Source organism: Elgaria multicarinata, chromosome 7, assembly GCF_023053635.1.
Source record: "Elgaria multicarinata webbii isolate HBS135686 ecotype San Diego chromosome 7, rElgMul1.1.pri, whole genome shotgun sequence".
NCBI classification, from domain to species: Eukaryota; Metazoa; Chordata; class Lepidosauria; order Squamata; family Anguidae; genus Elgaria; species Elgaria multicarinata.
The window spans coordinates 106,082,872-106,107,801 of NC_086177.1; positions in this window are offsets into that span (position 1 = coordinate 106,082,872).

Genomic DNA, 24,930 nt, shown 5'->3' on the forward strand with positions numbered 1-24,930 from the left:
TCTTTCTTTCATTCCATTATGATCCTGCTACTATATGAAATACTAATCAGAGGTAAGTCTACTCCATCAGTAATAAGTCCTATCACATTAAATGGGACTTAGGGCCTTGCTAGACGAGGTCTTAGCATGCTGTGAGGCCCAGTTTCCCTGCTGTGCGTCCAGATGACGCACAGGGGAATCCGGGGTCAGGCCGCGCTGAGACCTCCCTTAACGTGCCATAAGCGAATTCGCTTATGGTGCACCTTTTCTGCAGCCCCGGCCTGAGGCCGGGGCTGCGGAATGTCTAGCAGGGTCCGTGGCTTTTTGCGGCTACTCGCTTACTTGCGAGTGGCCGGGAAAAGCCACGGACTGGGCACAACGCTCACATGAGTGCTGTGCCCATTGGCCCGGGGGGGGGATCCCGGGGGGGGAAGAGAGGGGCAGGGGGAAGGCCGGACCCGCCAGGAGAGAGGGGGGGAAAGCCGGACATCAGGGATGGCATGGGGGCAGCTGGAGAGCCGGGGATGGCACGGAGGGGCGAGGGACGGACATCGGGGATGGCACGGGGGGCGAGGGATGGACATTGGGGATGGCACAGGATGGGGATGAGAGAAGGACAGCCGGGGACAGGATGGGGGCGAGAGAAGGACAGCCGGGGATGGGATGGGGGCGAGGGAAGGACAGCTGGGGACGGGATGGGGGCGATGGAAGGACAGCCAGGGACGGGATGGGGGGCGAGGGAAGGACAGCCGGGGCTGGATGGGGGTGAGGGAAGGACAGCCGGGGATGGGATGGGGGCGAGGGAAGGATTTTTTTTAAAAAAAAAAACCCACTTACCTTGTCCAGAGTCTTCGGGGCGCAAGTGGTCCTTTTAACAACAACAACAAAAAAAGGCCGATGCTGCAGGGCTTCCGGAGTCCCTGCGCGTTGTGCGTGTAGGAGGCAGGGCGGCGCGCGCTAAAGTTAGTGTGCTGTTGCCCCGCTTCCCTGCCGGCTTATCTGGCATGGTCTAGCAAGGCCCCAACTCACTGGTAAGTGTGCATATAACTGCAGCCTTACATAGTATATATCAGACTTGTCCAACTTGGTGCCCTCCAGATGCTTTGGACTACAACTCCCAGTGTTCTTGACCATTGACCTTGCTGGCTGGGGCTGATGGAAGTTGAACTCCGTAACAGCAAGAGGGTACCAGTTTGGGGAAGGCTGTTCTGTAGGACCACATAAAACCTGATTGGGCTCTTTTCTGTTTTGACCTGTCCATTGATATTCCTGGCACAAACAAATGAATATTTCCAAACATATAGACTTTCCTATGCAGATCCATTGTTTCAGCTATTGATCTGGTTAGAGCATGGCTGTCGAAAACCACATTAAAGAGTCTGCAAGCGGCTTGCCTCGTACGTTAATGATAGCTTGAATTCAGCAGTGTGGCAGAGAAATGTGACGCTTCTGCAAACGATTATTTGTGGATGGAGAGCGCCTTCACAGTAATATCCCCCCTTCTAAGGAGTTTAAAACCTCTACCGTATTTAGCTAAATAGACACTGAAATGACAGCTCATCCCCAGAAAAGACTCTTAAATTAGAAAGAAATCTGGCTCACACTGGCTTAAGAAAATCTCTGGCACCCTTTCTCTTTCTTCTTTTTCTCCTTCTTTCTGCAGCTCTGTAAGAGCAAAGGTGTTTATAAAACTCAAATGCAGCTGCTGGGGGAAAATTAAAATTAAGTAACATCGAACTATTAACGTTTATTAGTAGTAGTATCATGATCATCCGTCTCCCCCACCCCCTAATTTGGTGCCTGTACTCAAGAACACTTAATATAAATGAACCAGGAATTTGGCAAGTTTACCAGAAATTGTATCTATATTTATTTTTGCAACCTTTCAGTGGAAAGGTATCAGCGACATCTCTGGGTGGAGATCTTGCCAATGGCATATGATCTTTGATGTTGCAACCTTGTTCCTTGCACAGAAATGTATTTCACAATATTAGGTAGTTCCTTGGAATTGGGGGCTTGTTTTATTTGGTTTATCTTACGTGTGTAGTGTAGTCAGTTGTGGTAGCTTCCTATCCCTCTTTCCTAATCCAAGGGGCAGCAAAGTACACAGATTGCCATCAAGAGGATTCCTGCAGGCAGGTGAATGCTAGCTGCTGGCCCTAGAAACTAAGGACTCTTCACACAGCACCTTTATTTCTGGGAGCCACGAGAAACCACAAACTCTTAGAGGGAAGGAAGGGGGAGGATCTCGCAATATCCTGATTCAGAGATCCTCCCCTTAGTCCACATATGGGCAGGACAACCCGGGAGGAAGGAGGGTGTCACACCCACCATTTTTTTTAAATTTAAAGGAACTGAGCACACATGTGCTCCAATGAACAGTGAGGTTTTTTTAAAAAAAGCCCCAACCTTTCTCCCCCACCCCCGATTCCTCCTGGCCCGGCTCCTTCCCTCTACTGTTCCCCGCTACTCGCTGGGAGAAGAGAAGAAGCCGAGATGGGCAGCCACACCTCCCACAGTCTCAGGACGGTCCCGAGACCGTGAAAAGAATTGGATTGTCCCAGGGATTATTTATCCCTGGGAAAACCTGCACTCATCCCTGTGCGTCATTTGGATGCATGCGGACTCAGCTGTGATCAGCCTGCATTTTTGGGCTGGTGTAGAAACGGCCTTAGTCTTACTTGCTAAGTTGGCTAATTAAGAATATTGCTTCTCTCTACACACACACACACACACACACACACACAGACAAGGAAATGGAAGTATTGGAAGTAGGGATAGGTGAGAATTTAATTTGGTTCATTCTTTGATACATAATAATAATAATAATAATAATAATAATAATAATAATAATTTCTCCATAGAATGAATGGAAAGAATTTAGGATTATTATTTTTTAAAATAATAATAATGGAGAGATTCATCCATGGTTTTGAAAGTTTTGTTCTTAAAATTCTGGCTTTGAATCCCTGTGCATTAGGGGTGTGCACGGACCCCCCGCTCCGCTTCACTTGCAGATCCGCCATTTTTCGGAGCGGGTCGCTCCGCCCCGCCCCCGCTCCGCCCACTTCCGCTCCGCTCCGCTCGGAGCTCCGGATCGGATCCGGAGCTCCGTTTTTGCCCCCCCATAGGCTTGCATTGAAAGCTAAAAAAGTAAACAACTTTTTTTCCGTTGAAGTTAGAAACCTCACGTTTGGCACCATGACACCTCATGGGCGTATACACACACACGCCAAGTTTCAAGGCAATCCCATCATCCCCTGATTTTTGGCGAATTTTTGAAAATCGGGCACCCCATTCACACCCCTTGGGATAGCTCCGTCAATTTGCATGTTACAAACCTCAAACTCGGCACCAGGGCAGCTTATCCATGTGTCCACATGCACGCCAAGTTGCAAGCAAATCCCATCATCCCCTGATTTTTGGCGCGGCTCTACCCTCTAACGCACCTCCCATAACCCTAATTCACACCCCTTTAGATAGCTCCGTCAATTTGCACGTTAGAAACCTCAAACTCAGCACCATGATAGCTTATCCACGTGTCCACATGCACGCCAAGTTTCAAGGCAATCCCATCATCCCCTGATTTTTGGGGAATTTATGAAAATCGGGCACCCCATTCACACCCCTTGGGATAGCTCCGTCAATTTGCATGTTAGAAACCTCAAACTCGGCACCAGGAGAGCTTATCCATGTGTCCACATGCACGCCAAGTTGCAAGCAAATCCCATCATCCCCTGATTTTTGGCATGGCTTAACTCACCCCAAATTGTCCCATTCTACAACTACGTCAATTTGCACGTTAGAAACCTCAAACTCAGCACCATGATAGCTTATCCACGTGTCCACATGCACGCCAAGTTTCAAGGCAATCCCATCATCCCCTGATTTTTGGGGAATTTATGAAAATCGGGCACCCCATTCACACCCCTTGGGATAGCTCCGTCAATTTGCATGTTAGAAACCTCAAACTCGGCACCAGGAGAGCTTATCCATGTGTCCACATGCACGCCAAGTTGCAAGCAAATCCCATCATCCCCTGATTTTTGGCGCGGCTTAAACTTTTTAACTCACCCCAAATCAAGTCCCATTCTACAACTACGTCAATTTGCACGTTAGAAACCTATCCTTTGGTCCCATGACAGCTTACCCATGTGTCCCCATGGACACCAAGTTTCAAGGCAATCCCATCATCCCCTGATGTTAGGGGAACTTTTGAAATTTGAACACTCCAGTATGTCAGGGATTTAAAGTTGCAATTGCAGACAGCTCAATGGGGCCAGTTCCAAGGCAATCCCAACATGCCACGAGATAACCCTAAATCTTCTGGCACATTTGAAAAAGGGATTATTGAATTTGATAAAGTCTAAGTGAGCGCAGGAAGGACTTCTCCCCTGAGTCAAAGCAAGACACATACACCATCGCTGCAAGGCGGGAAGGGGAGAATTATTATTATTATTATTATTTATTTATATAGCACCATCAATGGAAAGCAGGCAGGCAGCATGCATTGTAGTGCCGCAAGGATGGCTTGAGCACTAACGCATAGCAAACCAACCCATAAGTGGGCGCAAAGTGAGGCAAAGATGGCTGGTTGTTTCTTTCTAAGCCAGCAGTTACGCCTTGAGGGGCACAGAGGAGGACGATTGGGAGCAAACCAGGCACCAGGCGGGCAGAGAGGCAGGCAGAGTAGGCGAGGAGTCAGTCCTGGCAGATGCCCCACCACAGCAGCACCCCGGGGGAGGCGGGCAGGCAGGCAGGCAGGCTGCGGGCATTTCTGGGGGCACAAGGAAGTGATGGCTGGTTTCTAAGCCAGCATTGCAGTTAGTCACGCATTGCAAACGCAAACCATCCCAGCGAGTCGGTCACCGAGGAGGACAGGCTAGCAGAGGGGCAGGCAGAGTGACATGTCATAGATCTAGTATTGGGGAGGAGTCAGTCCCGGCAGATGCCCCAACACAGTAGCACCCTGGGTGGGCATTGGAAAACGCCATCTTGTGGGTCAATACTTCCCCCACCCCATGTCCTGCAGGGTTGCCTGCCTAACCCTTGTGGGGATGGGAGATGGAGAGCTTAGAGTGGCAGTGCCAGCAGCAGCCTTCGGCTTTCCCCTGGAACCAGTCGCCTTGCCCGCCTCTTTCCCCAGCAAGATCGCCTGGTGCTGCCTATGAAGATGCATCTTCATGCTGCTGGTTCCATAATGCCCTGTCGATGAACCCCTGCTTAGGCTGAGTTTGCAGTGGCGACAGACAGCAAAGCGGGGATCCGCTCCCAACTCAAAGTGGTCCCACACGATGCTTGTCTTTCGTTTCTGTGGTGACACCACCAATTGCCCGCCTGAGCTCTCTGGTGTTGCCACAGAAACAGGGGTGTGGGATGAGACTGGGGAGAGAGCCTCGGCCTGCTGCTGCTCCTCCTCAGCCCCCACATCCTGGAGGCCCACCGCCTCCTCCTCCTCCCCCCCCTCCACTGTGCTGAGGACCTCGTCTAGGTCCATCAGCGGGCTCGTGGGCTGAAAGGAGAATGAAGGAGTTGGGGATACTCCTCCTCCTCTAATGGCACTGCTGCCACGTGCCTCTTGCAAACGGGCACTTTTCCCATTCCCACCCTCAAAAAGAGAACGCCGGGCACAAGTTGCAGAAGAGAGTGGCTCTGCCTGCTGCTTGTCCTGCTTCTGTTTTGGAGCAGTCAGCCAAGGAGTTGCCCGTTTGAGTTTCACAGGAGGAGAGGAAGCCCTGCTGGCAGACTGAGCCTTGCTGCTTTCAGCACGCCTGCTTTCTCTTTTCATGATGACTAACAAAATATTAATACTACTAATACTATGTATAAGGTACTACTAAGAATATGTATAAGAAGAATATAATATGTTTAAATGTAGGGAAATGGGACAAGAACAATAAAATATACTACTACTAATATGTATGAGAATATACTACTAAGAATATCTACAAGAATATAATAATATGTTTTAGAATATTACTAATAAATGTAGGGAAATGGGACAAGAAATGGGACAACCACTACTATAAGAAGAACAAAATATGAATACTACTACTAATATGTATGAGAATGTATACTAATAGACTACTAAGACTATGTCAAAGAATATAATAATAATATGTTTAAGAATAGGGAAATGGTGTGCGTATGCTTTCCCCAAAATGCTCAATCTGTGGCTGCCTGTTGAACTTGACAAAAGCAGCCCACTCCGTCGAAGTTACACAGAGAAGAAAAAGAGAATCCAATTTTTTTGGTATATTTGGTATATAGAAGATAGAAGGAAACACAATCAGGATTTAAGAGAGGGGAGGGGGAAAAAGAACCAACCACTACTATAAGAAGAACAAAATATGAATACTAATATAATATGTATGAGAATATATACTAATGGACTATGTGAAAGAATATAATAAAATATGTTTAAGAATATAAATGTAGGGAAATGGGACAAAAAGTGTGTGTATGCTTTCAAAAGAAAGCTTTCACAAAAGCAGAACAGTCAGGCTTTAATACAGGGAAGGGGGGGGCAACCAACCCAACCACACACTCCAAAATTCAAAAATAAAGTTTATATTAAATCAAAGTAAGGGGAAAACACAGGGCAAACTAAGCTACAAGTCAGAAAGAAGCAAACAAACACACACACGCGCCAAACTAAACCTATATTAAATTAATCTATCTCCAAAGCAGGAGCACTAGCTAAGTAAGTGTTCCCTCCACGAACGCCAACCCACAAAGAGACACAAAACAGAAAGTTCTCAGGGTGGGTCTGCCTTAGTCCCCCCTCCAACGCTGGGATTGGAGGAGGATGCTTTCTGAGGAGATGAATTCTCATCAGGATTGGGAGTTGAATGTGCCTGTCATCGCTTCCAAAATAATAATAATAATAAAAAAAAAAAACCCAAACCCCGATTTTTAAAAAAATATTGCACGTGAACCACAGCACGCAGAAAGTTGAGAGTGGTCTCAAAATGACCCCCATCCACGACTCTCTGTGCACAAGAATTTTCAGAACGATAGCTTAAACCCCCCCCCAGTTATCCCCGATTCTTTCCCTCAATGCAATCCTATGGGCGAAAAGCCGAAACGGAGCCCCGCGGTTGACCCTATTTTTAAAAAACTTCTAGCCCGCGACCCGTACGATGCAGAAAGTTGAGAGTGGTCTCAAAATGACCCCCATCCACGACTCTCTGTGCACAAGAATTTTCAGAACGATAGCTTAAACCCCCCCCCAGTTATCCCCGATTCTTTCCCTCAATGCAATCCTATGGGCGAAAAGCCGAAACGCAGTTTGAGCCCCGCGGTTGACCCGATTTTTAAAAAAATATTGCACGTGAACCACAGCACGCAGAGAGGTGAGAGTGGTCTCAAAATGACCCCCATCCACGACTCTCTGTGCACAAGAATTTCCAGAACGATAGCTTCAAAAACAACGTAGTTATGCGCGATTATTTGCCGCAATGCAATCCTATGGCGAAATGTTTTCAAGATGGCGACCGGAGCGCTCCGACTGAACTCGGAGCTCCGAAAAATGGTCGCTTCTCTTCGCCTTGCTTCTAGGGGGTCCGCGGTCCGCTCCTACTCCGCCTCTGGGTAAGGCGGAGCAGGCCAATCCGCTACTGCTTCTACGCTCCTAATCGGAGCGGAGCACATCCCTACTGTGCATATAATCACGTTAGTGCTGATTTAGGATTGCCACATCTTTTTTTTCAGACAGGCTCCTCATGTCTAAGAGCTATATGACAGGCAGCTACAACTTGATCCTCTCAATGCTATGAATAGCTAAGACCTATTAGATTTGGACAGTGAAGATGAGTGAGGATTTTGGTTCACTTTTTTTTAATGAGCATTTATCAAAATGCTCAAATGTTTTCATATATGATATAGAAAGAGCTTGGTATTGTTGTTGTTGTTTTAATGAAATCAGGTGAAAGAGAAATTGATGGATTCACCAATCCCTAATTAAAACTGCCACACTGAAAAATAAATAAGATAAACCAAGTGTTCAATCCTATACATGTTTAGACAGGGGGGGAAAGACCTACAATTTTCAGCATGTTGGGAGGTTATAGGCATTCCCCCGCCCCCCATCTAAAGATGCTTAGGACGGCATCCTAAAAATGTACAACCGCCCCTCCAAACTCAGTCGATTGCTTTCATCCCTCACCCTCCACTATGGGTGGAACACATCCCGTGAATGAGATGGTAAATTGAGGAAAGACATTTTTAGCTTCATCCCATGTACCTGTTTCCCTCGAATTATCCCCTACAGCACAAAGCTGTTGGCGTTGTTGTTGTTGTTGCTAAATCACACACCGGGTGGCAGCGCTCCTAAGATCCTTTGCAAAGGGTTTAAGGGGGGAAATGTAAAAAAAAAACCCCATTAAAAATCAATGGGTGACCCAATCCAATTCAAATCTGGTATGCTTAAAGCTCTCCTTAATATCTATTACTGTGCCAATTTTGAAGTCTTTAGCTTTAAAGCTTACACAGATGTAAACATTTGTTTAATTCACATGAAATCCTGTTCCTGCGCCCCAGTGGCCGCTGGGAAAACACGCTTGAAATGTTTGCCCTGTCCTGGATGGGTTGCACTCTCCCTAAAGGATCGGATCCATAGTTTGGGGGTGCTCTTGGATCCAGAACTGTCACTTGAGGCACAGATGAACTCAGTGGCAAAGAGTACCTTTTATCAGCTTAGGTTGATATACCAACTACGCCCTTCTCTGGACAGAGATAGCCTAGCGACAGTTATTCATGCTCTGATAACCTCTTGTTTGGATTACTGCAATGCGTTATACATAGGGCTGCCTTTGAAAATGGTCCGGAAACTTCAGCTGGTACAAAACAGGGTAGCCCCTTTACTAACAGGGACTGGCCGGCGAGATCACATTACGCCAGTCCTTTTACAACTTCATTGACTGCCAGTCCAGGTCCGGGCCCGATTCAAAGTGCTGGTATTGACATTCAAAGCCCTAAACGGTTTGGGGCCAGGTTATTTGAAGGAACGCCTCCTCCCATATGTACCTGCCCAGACCTTAAGATCATCTACAGGGGCCCTTCTCCGTGAGCCCCTGCCAAAGGAAGTGAGGCAGGTGGCTACTAGGAGGAGGGCTTTCTCCGTTGTAGCACCCCGGCTGTGGAATGAGCTCCCCAGAGAGGTCCGCCTGGCGCCTACACTGTACTTTTTTCATTGCCAGCTAAAGACCTTTTTATTCTCTCAGTATTTTAACACTTAATTTTAACTTAAATTTAAATGTTATTGTTCTAACTCTGTATTTTAATCTTATATCAATTTCGCTGCGTGGTTTTTTCCTGGTTGTGCTTTTTATATTGTATTTTGTATTTGTGTTTTTAACCTGTTGGTTGTTTTATTATGGTTTTAATTTTTGTGAACCGCCCAGAGAGCCTCGGCTATTGGGCGGTATAAAAATGTAATAAATAAATAAATAAATCTAGTCGCTAAATACCTCGATTCTTTTCTCTTTATAGCGCAATTAAAGCAGGATGCATGGGAGTACTTCACAATAAAAGCAGATTATAAACTGGAAAACTTCAGAGTCCTTTTCATGCAATTCACAGTGATTGCACAGTATAACACTGGTGTGATAAATCTTTCTCTCTCTCTCTCTCTCTCTCTTAATATCCTTGACATTTCTCAAATGTTTCACCCAACCAGGAACTTTTGAAGAGGAAAGGTTGTTCTCTTCACTACAGCTGAGACTGCATCTACCCATCATTCAGAATATGTGACCCTCAGTCTCCACCGCCTTCTAAAATAATGGCTGCACCCTGCTTTGTTTAATACATACCTATCAGGAAAGCCTGCAGTTCATTGCAAGTGAGCAGCGTTATTAGATGTGAAACCTCATTACACAAATAACATCCATTCTGGTAATTTAAACTGCCTCTTCCTAGCTAGGTAATACTCTTGAATGCTTTCTAAATGATCCACAAAGTTTGGTGGGGACCCGGTCGGGGTGGAGCGTGTGCTGGGCAATTTATCTTCACAGAGTTTCCCTTCAAAGGAAGATGTGATCAGAGGGGTCACCTGAGGCCTTGTCTTGCTAACACTTCTTCACTTGCATCCTGCCCAGCTACTGCATTAATCCAATCTAAATCAATGAGCCTCTCCCAGGGGTATATCTTTCCTCGGAAAGCAACGGTTCTGAAGAATTCATCCCTTGCTTCCTGCTTTATTAGTACAGCAGAGGTGGCAGTTCCTGCTTAGGGTACAGTGTGTGAGACTCTTCCTTGATGTTCTGTTCAAAAACCGATTAGGGATGATAACAAATTTGTTGGTTGGTTGGTTGGTTTCAAAGATTTCATCTGTTTTGCCAAATTTGAATCGTGATGAAAAAATAGAATTGTTTCATCTGTGTTACTCTTTTGGGTTCCTTCGAATGGGTCATTACCAGCAGAATCCCCTGCATTTCTACTCAGAAGTCCTAGGCGAGTATGCAGAGCCTAAGACCCAGAGGACCTTTTCCTCTGCTGCTCCCAGACTGTGGAACGGCCTGCTGGAGGAGACTCATTAACTTAACAGTCTTTTAGCATTTAAGAAAGCTATCAAGACTGATCTCTTCTGGCAGGCTTATCCAGTGGAATTTTAGGATGCTTTTAGTATGCTATTAGTATGCTTTTAGAATTTTTTTTAAAGAAATTTTTAACAATGTATACTATGTTTTTAATCAGTATTTTATGTATCTTATACTTACTGTTGTTGCCCGCCTCTATTAGGATGGGGTGGTTTAAATTGGGGTTGAGGGCTTTTAATGGTTTGAGGGTGGGGGTTTTAATGGAATTGTCTTAATGTGGGTTGAGAGTTTTAATGGAATTGTTTTATATGTTATTGTAAAGCACCTCGATGCCAGAAATGGTGAGGCGGCGCTATAAAAATGCCATTATTATTATTATTATTATTATTATTATTATTATTATTATTATATATTTTCTCACAGCAATTCTGCAGGTATAGGGAAACTCTATGGGTGGTAGAACTTCCTCGAGAAATTTCATTCATCTTACCAAAAACAGGACTGAGCAAAATCCAACCAGATCTTGCTATTTACTGTTTTACTCTGTACAGCACCATGTACATTGATGGTGCTATATAAATTAATAATAATAATAATAATAATAATAATAATAGATCTACACCAAGCAGGATATGACACTTGAAAAACATTTTGAAAACTGTAAATGGAGTGTGTCCTGGGCCCCAACAGTTGTAACTAGTGTTATAAACCATTTTCAAGCAGTAATGTAGATCCTGCCCTTGTCGAGTTTTTTGTGAAGATATTTGACAGGGTCAAAAGCATCTTACGATCTGACAATTTTTCGGAACTGCTTCTGAACACTTTCACCAATTCATTTACACTTCCCTCTCCTGTTCTTACTCTCAATGGGTTGTGTTCGTCCTTAGTGTCTGCATCAAGTAGTCAGACCAAATAGGCCTTATTCCCTGGTGACATCACTCATCTACTCTTGGATTCCTGATTGCATGGGCCACCCATGTGACTAACCAAATAAAGAAGAAGCAGCTAAAGGGGGAAACTACCAAAAAGAGGGAATATTCACATAAATTAAGCATTTCTCAAGACACATTTCTGCTACACCAAAATAGCTAGCATTTACTTCAAAATGGAAAGCATTTGAAACTTGCTTTCCTCCCCTCCAATATTTTTGTCCAAAGGAAAATTTCCAGATGTCCCTTGATTCCCCCCCCCCTTTTTAGTTAGAACTTTTGATGTTAGTCATATATATTTTTGGTTCTACTGGTACAGGAATAGTCACATTTCCCATTACCACACACCTTCTGCCATGAAGCAGAATGCAAAGGAAATTAAATGGTAGATATACAGGCCCTATTCAGAAGACACCTTAAACCATGGCTTTAACCATGGTGGTTAAGCCAGAAAGCTGGGCTGTGTTCAGAAGACACCTTAAGCAGCAGTTTGTGCAGCTGAAACTCTCCCCACGGCCTGAGTTCGATCCCAGCGGAAGCTGGGTTCAGGCAGCCGGCTCGGGTCGACTCAGCCTTCCATCCTCCCAAGGTCAGTAAAATGAGTACCCAGTTAGCTGAGGGAAAGGTGATAAGGGCCAGGGAAGGCAACAGCAAACCACCTTGCTATAAGGCCTACCAAAAAAAGTCATCGAAAGCTGGCATTCCTCCAAGAGTCAGTAATGACTCAGTGCTTGTACGAGTGGTTCCTTTCCTTTCCTTTCTTAAGGTGTCTTCTGAATGGGGCCATAGAGAGAAGAGGTAGAGCACGTGATCTGTTTGCACAAAGGCATAAGTTTAACCTTGGACATTTCTACCTGAAAGGACTAGAGGCAGCAATGGAGAGAGAGAGAAAGAGAGACAGAGAGAGAGAGAGAGAGAGAGAGAGAAGCCCTTTCTACATCATACAGGTGTAGGGGAGGGAGGGGTGATCCCGGATTTACTTCCTACCAGGATCATCCCCCGTGTCCACATGGCCAGTGTGACATCTGGGATGGAAGGAGGGACGTTGCGCAAGTGGAGGTGGCCATTTTTTAAAAAAAGTGTGTGTGGGGGAACCCACTCTCGCTCCCCCACCCACCCCGATTCCTCCCGGTCCAGCTCCTTCTCTCTACTGCTCCCTGCTACTCACAGGGGGGAGGGAAGAAACCAGGATGGGTGGCCACACCTCCCACTGTCTCAGGACAATCCTGAGACTGCGGGAAGAATCAGATTTTCTCAGGGAGTACTTATCCCTGGGGAAACCCGTGCTCATCCCCCCAGCCCCAGGGAGTTCCTGTGCATCATTTGGACACACAGGGACTCAACCATGACCAGCCCGCATTTTCAGGCTGGAGTAAAAATGACCAGAGAGAGAGAAAGAGAGCGAGAGAAAAAGAAGAAGCAGGTACTTTCCAAGTTATTCCTGTTCACAGGAGACAGTAAGGTTGTTGACAAATGTTTGAATAGCTTCAGAAAGTGACCTATTCACCAATCTTTTAGCGTTCAAATAGGAAAAGCAATTGACCCACACTAATTTCCGATCTACTGTAGTAATCCAGGAACCCAAGGTCTCAACTGAACCCATTTCCCTCTGTGCACAACAAAGGTTATGCATTTTCATTGTCAAGTGTTCCATTTAAATATTCTGTTTGAATGGCAAAAAGCATTGTGAATTGGAGCCAATTCATATGGTCATTCTGTGCACAGCCGGTCACTCTTTATTTTGATTCCCCCTTTGGGAACACTCTGCCCACATCAAATGGCTTCGCTCAATACAGACAAAACAAATTTGAGGGACAAAAACCAAACAAGCCTTCAAACAATTTCCTCTAACTCAAATGTAAAAGTTTAAAGTAGGAACTTTATGTGAAAGGTCCCAGTAGTGTCAGCGAAGGCTGTGTCAAAAGCATAAGAATGTTTGGCTCAAAACTGAGGGTGGCATGGGTTAGCAATCTGTCACCACGAGTTTCATGGTGGTGACTCTTCTACAAGTGGCTCCAACAGTTCTCCTCAGGGTGACTGATACCCACTAGGGGTGTGCACGGACCCCCCGCTCCGCTTCTCTTCCAGATCCATGATTTGCGGATGAGGCCACTTCGCTCTGCCCCCGCTCTGCCTATGTCCGCTCCGCTCCGCTGCAGAGCTCCGTATCCAGATCGGAGCTCCGTTTTTCCCCCCCATAGGCTTGCATTGAAAGCTAAAAAAGTATACAATTTTTTTTCTGTTAAAGTTAGAAACGTCAAGATTGGCACCATGACACCTCATGGAGGTATACACACGCACGCCAAGTTTCAATGGCACCCCATTCACACCCCTTTCGATAGCTCCGTCAATTTGCACGTTAGAAACCTCAAACTTGGCACCATGATAGCTTATCCAGGGATACACAAGCACGCCAAGACTCAAGGCAATCCCATCATCCCCTGATTTTTGGCGGGGCTCTAACCTCTAACGCACCACCCATAACACCAATTCACACCACGTTCGATAGCTCCGTCAATTTTCATGTTATAAACCCCAAAATCGCTACCATGACAGCTTATCCATGTGTCCACATGGATGCCAAGCTTCAAGCCAATCCCATCATCCCCTGATTTTTTGGGAATTTTTGAAAATTGGCCACCCCATTCACACCCCTTTCGATAGCTCCATCAATTTGCACGTTAGAAACCTCAAACTCAGCACCATGATAGCTTATCCAGGGATACACATGCATGCCAAGACTCAAGGTAATCCCATCATCCCCTGATTTTTGGCGGGGCTCTAACCTTTTAACTCACCCCAAATCAAGTCCCATTTTACAACTACGTCAATTTGCATGTCAGAAACCTCACCTTCAGTCCCATGACAGCTTACCCATGTGTCCACATGGATGCCAAGTTTCAAGCCAATCCCATCATCTCCTGATTTTGGGGGAATTTATGAAAGTCGGACACCCCAGGATCTGCAGACAGCTCAATGGGCCCATTTCAAAGGAAATCCCAACATGCCATGAATTGGGGAGTAGAGATAAACCTAAATATGAATCTTCTTCCACACTTGAAAAATTGATTTGGAACTTGAGCACAGGAAGGACTTCTCCCCTGAGTCAAAGCAAGACACACAAAAACAATCCCTGCGAGGTGGGCAGGGGAGGAGGGAGGGAAGGCAGCCGGGCAGCAGACATTTCTGGGGGCACAAGGAAGTGAGCCAAGGATAGTTTCAAAGCCAGTAATGCATATAAAATGGAATAAATAAATAAATAAACAAACAAAGGAGAGGTGGAATTAAAAGCAGCAGTGTTGCTGAATAAACAACAAGAAGAATTTTTTAAAAAAGGCTATATCTGTCTTTTACCAGTAAGAGGGGAGTGGACGTGCCCAAGGGGAGGGGGAATCATCTGCCAATTTGAATGTCCATGTCTAGGGAACAATCTTTAAGAAGCAAACGATCACTTCAACTCATGATAGGCATTCTCTCCAGTGATTTACCTTTGGAGGGCTCTGATGGCCCTCCAAGGACAGGAAAGTGCACAGGGCACATCCACATGCCCTAGCGGAGCTCATCTCCTTGCACCACATCTATTCAGTTGTTCCCCAAAGTTAGGGTGGGTAGCAGTGCTGTGCTTTTTCTATCGCTTATTATTGGCTTAGTATATGATTTCAGGTTGTGTTTGTGCATTTGGTGGGGCTACTGTTTTAAAAAACACTGGGAAAAGTCTGTTCAGACTAAGAAAGAGAAGTTCCCAGAATCCCAAGTTACCCATTTTGCCTATCCTCTCCTCCAACTTTGGGATCATGTGATCATGACCGGGAGTTGACTCTGCCCCTCAGCCCTTCGAAAAAGGTACATTTTCCCGCTGTTTTACCCAATTTTTCCAAAAATTCTAGCACACGAACTGCAGCACACAGAGAGCTGAGAGTAGGCTCAAAATGACCTCCAGCCACGACTCTCCAAGCACAAGAAGTTTCAGAAAGATAGCTTAAAAAACAACACAGTTATCCCCTATTCTTTTCTGCAATGCAATCCTATGGGCGAAACGTTTCAAAATGGCGATCAGATCGGTCCGCGAAAAGAGAAGCGCTCTGCGTATGGGCACTTCTCTTCACCGTGCTTCTATGGGTCCCCAGTCCACTTCTACTCCGCCTCTGGGCAAGGCGGAGCAGGCCAATTCGCTTCTGATTCTCCGCTTCTAATCGGAGCAGAGCACATCCCTAATACCCACCATTTTCCCCTCACATCCCTAGGAATGACACTACATGGTGATTTACATTTGTTCCAACAGGACTGTACTGGGGCCATTGTGTAAATGGTGCTATATGTTTTGAACTTTTTTTTAAAAAAAAAACTCCTGTCTTATGACATATCTGTTTTAATGTTTTTATGGTGTTTAAGTTTTGTTGTATGCTGCTTTGGGAAAGTTTAGCCCAAAAGACAGTTTATAAATAAATAAATAAATAAATAAATAAATAAATAAATAAATAAATAAAAGATGGTATGCTGCCTTAGGAATGTTTTACCCTAAAATAGAGTTTATAAATCTTTCGAATAAATGAATGGGTGAATAAATAAAATGTTGTTGATGACAATGATTAAACACATGCCCTGGTGTGTCATCTTATAACAACACCCATGACAATGATGACGACGACGATGATGACACCTGTCAGTGACACTTGTTTATTCTTACATCCCTCCTGTTAGCTTTCTTTCTTTGCCACTGTGCTCATTCACGTCCTGTGTACTGTTTTCTCAAATTCTGGGCATGGCTAGACAGGGCAATATCCCAGGGATTGCCCCAGGATCATCCTTGTGCATCCACATGAATCACAGGGGATCCCAGAAGCAGGAAGGGATGATTCCTCTCTTTCCCCTGGGATATCACCCTACCCTTCAGTCCCAGTTTTTCCAACGGTCTTGGGATGATCCCGAGATCGTGGGGGTTGTGGCCCGCCATCCTGGTTTGTCCTGGCTCCTTGCGAGTAAACACGAGGAGCCAGGAACCGGGCATGGGACACAAACCAAAATGGTGGCCACAATGTCCTCTGTCCTCCTGGGACATCAAGCGCCACATGTAGACTGAGGTGGAGGATCTCACGATCATCATATCGCAAGATCATCCCCCTCCACCCCACTCATCTAGCCATGCCCTGTGTCTTGTCTTCCCTCTGTTTCACGTAGTTACTCACCCTGCTTGATTTCGTAACTCTCTTATTTAGTTCCACCTACATTTACAGTCAATGGGTGAACAGTACAATGCAACATTTGCATTGATCTTTAATTGGCACTTTGATGATTCCCAAGTGAGGCAGAAATTTCTGTCACAATTGCTGCAGCAGCTGTCCACAACTTTCAGTTGCTTTTGTTTTATTTGTGTCTTTCCTCACATGCGCACACACACACACACACACACACGCACACGCACACTCACATTACTGATGCCCATGTGTATGCTGAGAGCACTTAAAGGGTGTGTGTGCTCTGCCTCCACAAAAAGTCACTACCCTGACCCACAAATACCCTGCCCCATACATGCACAAAAATTGCTATCCCACTTTCAGTCAGCAAGTAAGTGTGTGTGTGTGTGTGTGTGTGTGTGTGTGTGTGTATACATATTTATTGGTGGGATCCTTTACAAATGGCAGCATGCACAGACTTGTTTTCCTTTTTAAAATGAATATTATTGTTTTGGCCCTACTGCTGGCATAAAGGGTAGAGCTCTATACAGCAGGCAAATGTTGCTTTCTCCCCCAAGAATGCCCACACCGGCAGCACAACCCCAAAGCTGTGGCAAACTGTGTATGTTCCAATCTGAATATTTTAGTCATTCTCCTAATTAAACAAGACCTCAGCAAGGGCGGCATGTGGGCTACAGGCAGCTAGAGGAATAATAAAGAAATAATACGGGGGAAATTCTTAATTCAGTCTGCCTCTTCAACAAAGAGTCAGAGGAAGACTCCGATGAAGGTAACATACATTTGAGAAAAGTACACTACCATATTGCCACAACTTGAAATGAAAGCCTACATTAAGAATCAGTTTAGAAGGGTTGATAATGATTCCATAAATTTCCTAGTTTATTCATACCTTCCGCAACTAGAAAAAAGTAAGTGTGTGTGTGTGTGTGTGTGTGAGAGAGAGAGAGAGAGAGAGAGAGCGAAAGAGAGAGAGAGAGAGAGAGAGAGAGAGAGAGAGAGAGAACGTATCACTATGAAGAAGGACAATTACCCATCTGGTTTGTCAAGCAGGAAATATTTTACGTCTATTTGCTTCGGTACTTGAAACATTTTGCACCATCTTCATAAATCTTTTCTCCTGCATCGCAGTGGTCAATAAAACTAAATGTGACCTTGTTTAAAATGTGCTGGGTTTTAATTGCAACAGGATTATATATTAGATTAGGGCTAAATGTATTATGCTGTCAGCCAATATGTCAACTCTGGCAGCAGACCAGGGCTGGGGCGATGGTTCATTCTTTGCAATCTGTGTGGTTGGCCTCCAGCCTTCGTGCCTCTGCCATTACGGCTGTTGTTGTTGTTTTTAGGTTCTTTCTTTCTCTCCCCTCCCCTCCTTCCTGTATGCTATGGTGAGAAAAAAAACCAGATAACTAGGGGTTAGTTATGACTAACAGATAACTAACTACACCATTTGTCACAAGAGAATGGGTGGAGAGATTTGCAACAGTCTGGTTACTTGATCAATACCTAAATCCAATTATCAAAAAAACCCTACTTGCTTAAGACCAGAGTTAAAGCTATCTCAGGTTGGCTCATGCTCCACAAAGCCAGGAAATCGGAAGGTAAGGCTGATGTTTAAGTTTACATTAAAGTGCATATTCGAAAAGTAGATTGGGGGTTCTCCTAGAACCATCTCTGTCACTTGAGGCCCAGGTGGCCTTGATGGCATGGAGTGCCTTCTACCAACTCTGTGTGGTGGCCCAGCTATGCCCCTATCTGGACAGTCCCACACCGTGGAACTGATGCTGCCCTCCTTGGTGCGGGAGACCTAGGCCATAGCTAGACCTAAGGTTTATCCCTGGATCATCCAGGGGTCAAACCTGTTCATCTAGGTGACACACACGGGATCCAGTGCTCAGGCAGGGGCGAACCCTGGATGATCCCAGGATAAACCTTAGGTCTAGCTGTGGCCCTAAAGAGCAAGGGACAAAGGATGGTGGCCAAAACACAAAACATGCCGACATATTGTTGCTTAAAGCTCTGAATGCCATTAAGACAACTTTAGGAAAGTCATTTCAACCTTTTAGAAAGGGGGAACATGGCACAATAGCCAGGAAGCCACCAAATGATTTGGGGGACCCCCAAAGACTTGATTGGGACCCTCGTTGTTCTCAGTGGATGTGGGCAGCTCCAGGCAAGGCACATGTTGGGGTGTGTGGCAGTTTCAGAGATCTAGGGCAATTCCCCCGAGATCTCTGAAAAGCCTACATCTCCCAGCATGCCTTCGGCGGTCCGCAGGTGGCCCCGTCCTTTGAGAGGCGCTTCCTCAACAGTTTCTGGGAGTTGTAGGCGTCTGCGTAGCGTTTGTTTAAAATTGTTTAAAAATAGTTAAACTGCAAAAATTTGGGGATTTGGATTTGGGGGGGGGTACCTCGTACAGGAAGACTTATTAGCGTTTCAAGTTTGTAGCTCATCTAGATGGAATGTAAATATTTCTGGGCATAAAACCCCATACACATGTGTTCAGCTTTGTAGGTAGAGATAAAGATTTCTACTTTTTCTTTCTAATCAATTATCAAAAGCAGCTTACATCAAAACATAAATCTATAAAGCCATCCAAGTGCTGCTCAACATAATGGCAATAAAATCAACAACAATAAAACGATGCAATAAGAGAATTCAAACCGGCAGCAAAACTCAACCAGGGAAAGCACAGGAAAGCAAGAAGGTTCTGGTTTGGTGCCTGAAAGGGAAAGGTGTAACTTCTCTTGGGGGGGCAGAGGGGGGAGTTCCACAATCGGGGTGGGGAATTGGGTTGTAGAGCTCCCTCTCCAATGGCTGCAGCTCTAGGCTCTTTAGGGCACAGGGCTGGTTAGCAGCCCTCTAGGGTCAAGTTACAGGAAGCCAGATTCCGGCTGGACATCAGAAAAACCTTCCTGACTGTTAGAGCAGTACGACAATGGAATCAGTTACCTAGGGAGGTTGTGGGCTCTCCCAAACTAGAGGCCTTCAAGAGGCAGCTGGACAACCATCTGTCAAGGATGCTTTAGGGTGGATTCCTGCATTGAGCAGGGGGTTGGACTCGATGGCCTTATAGGCCCCTTCCAACTCTGCTATTCTATGATTCTATGTAGGGATAACCTAGCTTCAGTCATCCATACTCTGGTAACCTCCAGATTAGATTACTGCAATGCCCTCTATGTGGGGCAGCTTTTGAAGGTGGTTCGGAAGCTGCAGCTTGTGCAAAATGCAGCAGCCAGATTGATAACTGGAACCAGAAGGTTTGAACATATAACACCGATTCTGGCCCTCTTGCATTGGCTGCCTATAAGTTACCAAGCCCAATTCAAGGTGCTAGTTTTAACCTATAAAGCCTTACATGGCTAGGGAACACAATACCTGACAGAATGCCTCTCCCAACATGAACCTACCCATACACTACGCTCAACATCTAAGGTCCTCCTCCGAGTGCCTACTCCGAGGGAAGCTCAGAGGATGGCAACAAGGGAGAGGGCCTTCTCAGTGGTTCCCCCCCCCCCAATTATGGAATGATCTCCCCGATGAGGCTCACCTGGCGCTAACGTTGTTATCTTTTCGGTGCCAGGTCAAGACTTTTATCTTCTCCCAAGCATTTATCAACATTTAACAACATATGCTAAGTTTGTTTGTTTTTTAATGGACCCCAGAACTGTTGTTGTTTAAATGGATACTGTTGTTTTATATTGTTGTTTTTATGTTTCTGATGATTTTAAATATTATATACTTTTTTAATGTTCACTGTTTTTAACTTCTGTAAACCACCCAGAGAGCTTCAGCTATGGGGCGGTATATAAATTTAATAAATAAGTAAAGAAGTATACACTCATAAAATAATTGTGCAAAGATGCACACATTTTAAAACATATGCAAATAAATTTGTAAGCCCCCCCCACATCCTCCCAGCATTTTATTCTCCCAGCATTTTAACAGTCTATAAATAAATTTTAAATTTGTAATTTTGCATTGCTGCTGTTTTTATCTGGTTGAGCTTTTATGTTGTATTTTATATTATGGTTTTATACTGTTGTTTTATACTTTGAATGTTTTTAATTTTTGTGAACTGCCCAGAGAGCTCCGGCTATTGGGCGGTATAGAAATGTAATAAATAAATAAATAAATAAATACACACAAAGAACAAACAAACCCATCAACATGGAACCAACAGGAAATGGACTAGAGGTGAGGAAAATAAGGAACTCTGTGGAACCAGAGAGCTGCCAATCCCTGGCCAATACATGCTTGTTCATTTAACCGGATCACTTTCCTATCTCATCCAGCATTTTCAACCCTCCCTCTTAGTGTGACTCAAGGGGACTTGGCTGTCAAAGGTTGTGTAATGAAAGACGACTTCCCTACCCCAGTTTGGGCTGCCTGGATTGTCTATGACCTTTGCTAAGAATATGTCTGCTCAGTTGTAATAGCAGGAGACGCTCTGTGCCTTGATCCATCTGACGTGAAGCTTCCCTGTGAAGAGCTTAACTCCAAGTGAAGTGAAGGCTACAAAGCCGTTCTCCTTGTTATGACGAGGGTATCTATTAAAGCAAACCTTAAAGAATGCTCGATAAAATGTGGTATTACCATTATTGCATTCCAAGGCATTAACCTCTTGAGAGAACATGGAGGTGGTATTTATTTTCCTTCATATACATGCAAGAAATATGTAATAGTGATTGACTGGAGGTTTACATTCATCTCTGCCTGTAGAGAAGCAGGGGGCATGATTTCTCAGTGTTGCCACAGCTTCCTTACTCCACGATTTAGTATGGAAGAAATGGGATCTATTACCAGTCAAGCCTTTGAACGCGTATCATTAAGGGTGGCAGGCCTGGAAGGGGACTGTATGTCTCTCTCCGTAATGAGGACTGTGAATTGAGGGGGGCAAAGCACAAGACAGAAGCCTCACACAGGTTCCCTCAAGCCACTGACAGCTCTGATGTTTGACAAATTTGGAAACGAACTCTTCCCTCACTGGCAGTAGAACTTGAGTGATGTTAAGGAGGGGATTGTGGAGAGGGAGATATTTTTCTCCCTCTCCCGTAATATAGGGTGACCAACTGTCAGGATTTCCCCGGATTTGTCTTTGTTTTTGTTCTTTCCATGGTGTCAGGGGGGATTTTCTATAATTTTCAATAATGTCCTGGAATGACACACCTTCCCCTTTAAGGCTGCCATTAGCATGGCAGGAGGGAGTGACATGCTTTCTTGAGGCACATCATTCCCCCCACCCGAGCTCCAGTTGAGGTCTTAAAGGGGAAAGTGGGTCATTCGTGGATACTATAGAAAAGGCCCCAATTGGAGTGGATGGTGGTGGTGCAGAATGAAATCCTTTCCCCTCCTCCACTCCAATCGGGTTCTTTAAGGTGGCGGGGGAACAACGTACTTTCTGCAGGACTCAGAAAGCTGCTTCCCCCCACACACACACTAGGTGTCCTCTTTTTTGGTTTCCCAAATATGGTCACCCTACGTAATACTAAAACCCAGTGGGGTCATCCCATGAAGCTGATTGGTGGGAGATTCAGGACAACTAAAAGGAAGTACTTTTTCACATAGTGCATAGTTAGATTATGGAACTCACAACCACGAGATGTAATGATGGCCACCAATTTGGATGGCTTTAAAATGGAGTTGGATAAATTCCTGGAGGAGAAGGCTATCAATGGCTATTGTTGTTGTTGTTGTTGTTGTTTGTATACTGCCACATAGCTGAGGCTCTCTGGGCAGTTTACATAGGATAAAAATACTTAAAAACAAAATACAAAAATTTAAATTCACAAAAACATACAATTTAAAACCACAAAAATGGATACTGTTTTACACTACTGTTTTTATATTTTTGATGGGTTTTAAATTTTGCATACTTTTTAATGTTCACTGTTTTAACTTTTGTAAACTGCCCAGAGAGCTTCGGCTATGGAGCGGTATATAACTTTAATACATACATACATACATACATACATACATACATACAAAAACAAACCCAGGCTAATTACATATTGCTAAATGCCTGGGAGAAGAGAAAAGTCTTGACCTGGGACTGAAAAGATAACAATGTCAGCGCCAGGCAGGCCTCATCAGGGAGATTGTTCCACACTTGAGGGGCCACCACAGAGAAAGCCGTCTCTCTTGTTGCCCTGATGGTTGTGTGCTACCTCCAGTATTCGAGGCAATAAGCCTGTGTGCACCAGTTGCTGGAAAACATGGGGGCGAGGGTGCTGTTGCATCATGTCCTGCTTTGTTGGTCCTTGGTTGACAGCATGTTGGCTACTGTGTGAACAGAGTGCTGGAGTAGATGGACCCTTGGTTTTTATCCAGCATGGTATTCCTTATGTTCTTATTCCTGCATTTGGCAGGGGTCAGACTTGAAGGTCCTATAGACCCCTTCCAACTTCTATGATTCTGTGATTCTATGATTCCTAGTGGGGGGGGGGTTCTGACTTAAAGAGGGATGACTTGATGAGGGAGCAGGAAGTGTGCAGGCCTTGTATGATTTATTGATGGATAAATCTGGATTAAACATGTTGGACTAACAATGGAGGTGGAGCAAGCAGCTCTCCTCTCTCAGTACTTGGTCTTCCTAAGTACATTGGGGTCTCAGTTCTTTCCAACAAGTGCCCAGTTCAATGCCTTAAGTTTATGCATCAGTTATATTATTCTGATTTGCTACATAATGATGCCTATGTTTCTGCATGGACAAAACAGCTTTGGTACCAGATATATGTAGTGGGATTTCCCCCTAGTGATTCAGGTTACTGTTTCAGAGAATTAGGGATTTAAACTTCTAAAGTACATGATCCCTAGCAAATAAAATAGGTTTCCTTTTTGGGGGGTATCTATGAGATTAAATCCAATTATGAGATTATAGTTGCAAAATTCGTAAAACTTCCACAATATAGGTGTGTTCTAACATTATGTAGGTTCAGTGTTTCATCTCCTATGCTGCCAGAAGGAAGATTTCAGGGTTTCCTTTTTCAACTATTCTCTCAACATGATTGTACTTATAATTGCACCCAGATCCTTGTGGTGTGGTCTTTTACCAATGCACTGGAGCACATCAGTTAAACACAACACAAGAAAGGATCTTCTTGAGAGTCATATATACAATTAAGGCTAGGGATGTGGCGGGTGCTAGACTGGGTCTGGGAGTCCAATGGCATAGCCTGCATCCACCTACCCACCCCAGACTGAAAGAACTGGGCATGTTTAGCCTAGAGAAGAGAAGGCTGAGGGGAGACATAATAGCAGTCTTCAAATACTTAAAAGGTTGTCTCACAGAGGAGGGCCAGGATCTCTTCTCGATCCTCCCAGAGTGCAGGACACGGAATAACGGGCTCAAGTTAAAGGAAGCCAGATTCCAGCTGGACATCAGGAAAAACTTCCTGACTGTTAGAGCAGTACGACAATGGAATCAGTTACCTAGGGAGATTGTGGGCTCTCCCACACTAGAGGCCTTCAAGAGGCAGCTGGACAACCATCTGTCAGGGATGCTTTCGGGTGCATTCCTGCATTGAGCAGGGGGTTGGACTCGATGGCCTTGTAGGCCCCTTCCAACTCTGCTATTCTATGATTCTATGACCCAGCTTGCTGGACCACAGCATGGTTCACTGGCCTGTCCATTCACACCTTTAATCTTGCATAAATGGGACCTTTACGGACACCATTTATGCAATGTAGGAAATATGCAGCATCTGGAGCCTCCATTGTGGGAAGGAATGGGCATCCAGTTAGTGGTCACCCAATGGTGTCAGACACAGGTAGAACTGTCCATCCCTAATCATGACATGACTGCACTGTTTAGTCAAATGGAGAAGCCATGGCCATTAGTAGTAGAGCAAATGCTTTATATGTAGAAAGTGATGAGTTCAATCCCTGACATCACCAGGTAGAAGAATTCCTGCCTGAAACCCTGTACAGCTGTGGCCAATCTGGGTTGACGATGCTGGTCTGGATGGACCAACGGTCTGACTTACTATAAGGTCGCTTCCTGTGTTTCTATGGGAAGTGTGCATCAGTAGTGTGGTGGTGGGGTGGGGAGAAGGAAATGATGTCTACCAGAAGACGGGCCTTCTCTGTAGCATCATCACGCCTTTGCCATTCTTTCACTATGGAACCCTGCCTGGGGCCAACTGCCCCTTAGTTTATGCACTAGGGTATTTTATTTAACTGTTATTTTGGGGCATTCATTTATTTCAGTCAGATGGTCTTCCAAGCAGACAGCAACGATTAAAGCCAGTAGAACAAGAACATCAGTTTCAAGGCTGGTATTGATTATCA